The sequence below is a fragment of the Triticum urartu genome, chromosome 4 (genome assembly GCF_003073215.2).
Source record: "Triticum urartu cultivar G1812 chromosome 4, Tu2.1, whole genome shotgun sequence".
Classification (NCBI taxonomy): domain Eukaryota; kingdom Viridiplantae; phylum Streptophyta; class Magnoliopsida; order Poales; family Poaceae; genus Triticum; species Triticum urartu.
The window spans coordinates 364,025,868-364,031,638 of NC_053025.1; positions in this window are offsets into that span (position 1 = coordinate 364,025,868).

The window sequence follows — 5,771 nt, forward strand, 5'->3', positions numbered from 1 at the left end:
CTTCTAATGGACAGATTAAATACCAGAGACATGATGCAACGCTGGCATTGGAATGTGCAGGATGACACGTGTGTTCTGTGTCATATGGCCAGTCATGAGGATCGTGTGCATCTCTTCTTCACTTGCAACTTCAGCCAGCGTGTTTGGAATTATCTTGGTATTTCTTGGATTTCCCACCCTAATCAGACCACATACATGATGGCCTCTTTTGCCAGAAAGGAATTTGGCTTCCCATTTTTTTCTGAAGTGGTTTTCACTGCCACTTGGAATATTTGGATTCGGAGGAATGATAAGATCATTTGAAATGAGACACCCAGCTTCAGAGCTTGGAGAAGAAACTTTGTACATGATATCTCCTTGTTAGCTCATAGGATTAAATGTAAATATAAATATAGCTTCCTATATTGGATAGCTTCCCTTCCTTAGGCTTTTGTAAGTATTACTTCCCCCCTAGCCCCCACCCCCCTGATTTGTAAAGTGTAACTTGTTTTGCCTTGAGTTTTAATAAAGGACTGTGAGGCTGTTGCCTTGTAGTATATAGTTTCAAAAAAATTATAAACACCCTTAATATACTAAGATACGATTCCATTATCACTAAACTCACATTGGTAAGGAAGGTGTTTCTTAGGGTCTTTAGAACAACAAGTACAATCATATATTTCACATAAATTCCAAGCATAGCACTGCAAACGATGAATTTGATCCAGTAAAAGTTTCCCTTTTTCAGATATGCGGTGTCGCACATAACAAGCATGCTCATCTAAAGATTTGCCCTCAACTAAGCTAGTTGGGGTTTCGGACCGAGCACATAGGGATCGAAGATTATCCAAGTAAAAAGCTTCAATAGTGTGGTAGGTTTTGAGTGGTTCTTCAACCATTGGTTCAGTAGGTACCACTAATTTTTTTGGTATTTTTCATTTCCTACCCATAACTAAAGATAGAAAACAAGAGCACAAAATAAAAACTACTTAGTGATAAAGCAAACAAGCACACACGAGAATATTCACCCCACGCTATAACTCCCCGGCAACGGCGCCAGAAAAAGGTCTTGATAACCCACAAGTATAGGGGATCAATTGTAGCCTCTTTCGATAAGTAAGAGTGTTGAACCCAACGAGGAGCTAAAGGTAGAACAAATATTCCCTCAAGTTCTATCGACCACCGATACAACTCTACGCACGCTTGACGTTTGCTTTACCTAGAAAAGGTATAAAACTAGAATGTAACACCCACAATGGGGCTGTATCTCCCACGTGTCGGGGCACGACTTAGAGGCATAGCCGCATGGTAGGCATGTCGCAAGAGGGGTAATCTTTACACATCCCATGTACTGAATAAGAAAGAGATAAAGAGTCAGCTTACAATCGCCACTTCACACAATACATAAATAATCCATACATCATCCAAAGTACAATCAAAGGTCCGACTACGGAACCAAAATAAAGAAAGACAACCCCAAATGCTAGATCCCCGATTGTCCCAACTGGGCTCCTCTATTGATCATCCGGAAAAGAAACATAGTAACGACCCGAATCCTCGTCGAACTCCCACTTGAGTTCGATGGTGTCCCCAACACTAGGATCATCGGCACCTGCATCTGTTTGGAAGTATCTGTGAGTAACGGGGACTCAACAATCTCACACCCACGAGATCAAGACTATTTAAGCTTAAGGGTAGAAAAGGGTAGTGAGGTGGAGCTGCAGCAAGCACTAGCATATATGGTGGCTATCTTACGCAAAAGAGAGCGGGAAGAGAAGCAAGCACAGTCGAGAAGCTAATAGTGATCAAGAAGTAATCCTAAAGCTACTTACGGTCAAGCATAACTAGAGACCGTGTTCTCTTCCTGGACTCCACCGAAAAGAGACCATCACGGCTACACACGCGGTTAATTCATTTTAATGAAGTTAAGTGTCAAGTTCTCTACAACCGGATATTAAAAAATTCCCACCTGCCCATTACCACGGGCACGGATTTCGAAAGTTGAAAACCCTGTAGGGGTGTCCCAACTTAGCCCATCACAAGCTCTCACGGTCAACGAAGGATATTCCTTCTCGCAGGAAGACCCGATCAGTCTCGGAATCCCGGTTACAAGACATTTCAACAATGGTAAAACAAGACCAGCAAAGCCACCCGATGTGCCGACAAATCCCGATAAGAGTCGCACGTATCTCGTTCTCAGGGCAACACCGGATGAGACTAGCTATGAGTAAAACCAACCCTCAAGTTTCCCCGAGGTGGCCCCGTAGGCAGCTCGGTTCGGACCAACACTTAGAGGAGCACTGGCCCCGGGGGGGTATAAAATGAAGATGACCCTTGAGTCTGCAGAACCCAAGGGAAGGTATATGATGGTAGGTAGGAATGTGGTAAAACCAAGGTTGGGCCTTGCTGGAGGAGTTTTATTCAAGGCGAACTGTCAAGGGGTTCCCATAACACCCAACCGTGTAAGGAACGCAAAATCAAGGAACATAACACCGGTATGACGGAAACTAGGGCGGCAAGAGTGGAACAAAACACTAGGCATAAGGCCGAGCCTTCCACCCTTTACCAAGTATATAGATGCACTAAAGTAAATAAGAGATAATAATGATATCCCAACAATATCCATGTTCCAACATGGAACAAACTTCATCTTCACCCGCAACTAGCAACGCTATAAGAGGGGCTGAGCAAAAGCGGTAACATAGCCAAACAACGGTTTTCTAGGAAAGGTGGGTTAGAGGCTTGACATGGCAATATGGGAGGCATGATATAGCAAGTGCTAGGCACCGCGGCATAGCAATAGAGCGAACAACTAGCAAGCAAAGATAGAAGTAATTTCGAGGGTATGTTCATCTTGCCTACAAAGTTCTCAGAGTTGACGAAAGCTTGATCCTCGTTAGCATACTCAACAGGTTCCTCGATCACGTACTCGTCTCCCGGCTCTACCGAAAGCAAGAACACAAGCAAAGGACCAACAATCAATCATGGTGCAATGCACAAGCAACATGATGCAAAACATAGCAGGATATGCAAGACATGATATGCAATGCATATGCGTGCTCCGGAAGGGAAAGATTGATCAAGGCATCAACTTGGCAACCAAGTGCACCACAGGAAAGATGAGATGATTTCGGTCAAAACCGATATAAAGATCACCAGAATCGGATGCACGGTTTGCAAAAGGCAAGAAAAACAAGAATGGCACAATTCTGCGATTAACAGCACGATGCCATCTAGAATGCAACAAGAAACTAAGCTACTGCACTCCAACATAGCAACAAAGCATATGATGTGATGTACGCAAGATGCTTGACAAAAAATGAACACTGAGCTACGGCTAAATCACACAAGAGCAGGTTCAAACAAGCATGGCAAAAGTGCAAAAGATGCCAGAAGTAACATCAGGAAGCAATGTTAGAGCAAGCAAACAACATTCTACAGGTACATATCATAGCAATACAAGGAATTGCATGAATCTACTAAATGCATAGAATAAAAGTCCCTTACTAATCATGAGCCAAACACAGAACATATGATGGCACCCATGTAAACATAGCAAGTTTTATTAACAGTTTTCAGAATTAGCAAAAAACTGAGCATGGCATAAACAGAATTATGTAGGCATCTTTGCGAGCTCAAACCACTCACCACAAGGCATTGCATGACAAGATAAGCATACTAACATCAAGAAGACATGTTCATGAAGCTAACCATGGCAAGAGAAAGTTCATATCATGCATGGAACACTAGCAACAACCATGGCCAAATTGATTAACATGTAAACAATCTGCCAGGAACATTTTATAGAAAACGTAGAGCAAGATTAAGACATGCTAGGGCAATCGATAATTGAAACAGGGGCATGGATGGATATAGAATAACCATATGTTCAAAATACCCTTACTGAAGATACTCAAAACAAACATGGATCTCACTGTAGCATCATGTTTACTGGCATCAAAATAACAGCAGGCACAAGACTTAGCAAAATCCTAAGCCCCTAAAATCAGCAATATCACGAAGTCTACTTTGCATGCTTGTACTAGTCACCACATAGATCACAAAAATACATGGCAAGCACCCCTGTAAAGATGGCATGAATAGTTCAAAACACATGTAGAGCTCATGCCCATATGAAGCACACATCAAATGTGGAAAAAATGACAAAACATCATAATCTAATAAGTAGCAGCAGTAAACATTTTATAGCACTATTGCATCAATGATTTTGGCATCAAGATGGACTCAAACAAGCATGCCACAATGGAATGAAATGAAGAGCATCTCCCAATGAAGATGTTGATATATCATGCGCATGAAACAGAGCTACGGTCATGGAGTTATCATGCAATGAACAGAGGCATAAAAAATGATGCAGGCAAAGACAGAGGAAAAAAGGACCACCCAGATCTAGGGTTCTTCGTGGCGCACGAACCGAGGCCAGATCCGAGCTCTCGCCGAAGTTCACCGCGGCGGCCGGAGCTGGAGCTCGCCGGAGGAGAGGAGGAAGGGGTTCCCGTGGAGCGGACGACGGCGAGCGCGAGCGGCGGTCGACGAGGAGCGGCGGCCGGAGTTGGAGAGGCGAGCGAGTGGCGGCTCGGGCGGCATGGGACGCCGGCGAGGATGGTGCGCGGCGGCGGGGAAGCCAGCGGCGAGGTGACGTGGCGGCGGGGACGCGGGCAGGCGAGAGCACTCGGGCGGCGGCCTGATGGGCTCGGGGGGGGGGGGGGGGGGGGGGGGGGGGGGGGGGGGGGGGGGGGGGGGGGGGGGGCGGGGGGGGGGGGGGGGGGGGGGGGGGGGGGGGGGGGGCTCACCGGGCCGGCAGCGGTGGGAGGCAGACGGGACACGTTGCACGCCCGGAGTGGCTGAGGAAGGAGGCGGACGCGTCCGGCCGGCGCGGAGGGGATGGATCTACGGTTTGACTGCGTGAAAAATCGGGGAGGGGCACCTATTTATAGGTAGGAGGAGGTAGGAGTGTCCAAATGGAGTGTAGTTTTCTCCCGCATGATCATGATCCGACGACGGAGGACATGGGAGTGGTTTTGATTGGTTATTGGGAAGTTTTGGAGGGGTGTTGGGCTGCAACACACAAGAGGCTTTCGCGGTTACCCGGTTAACCGTTGGAGCATCAAATGGACTCCAAATGGCACGAAATTTGACAGGCGGTCTACCGGTGGTGTACCAAGGCCGCTTGGCAAATCTCGGTCCATTCCGAGAATGTTTAACACACGCTCACGAAAATAGATGAAAGGGGTGCGCCGGTGCACGTAGGAGTGTCGGATTGCAAAACGGACAACGGGGAAGATGCTCGGATGCATGAGACGAACATGTATGCAAATGCGATGCACATGATGACATGATATGAAATGCATGAAATGAACAAAAAGCAAAACAAAGACAAAAACCCAACCATGAAGGGAAATTTCATAACTTAAAGCCAGAAATGGCAAGAGTCAGAGTTACAAATATGGGAAGTTACATCCGGGGTGTTACATAGAAGTACTTTGTAGGTGTAACGGGATAGGTTTGCAAGAATATAAAGAGCACATAAATAAAAACTAGGGGCTGTTTTAGGTAAAGAAGCAATAAAGTTAGTATAGCGAGTGTGGAAAAGTGGTGGTAGGAGTTGCGAAATTGTCCCTAAGGAATTGACTACTTTACTCGGCCGATAGCATGTTTTACATGGGAGAGGCCCTCTAGCTTGTCATCCCTTACTTGGAATTCTATGCACTTTTGATTGGAACTATTAGCAAGCATCCGCAACTACTAATGTTCATTAAGGTAAAACCCAA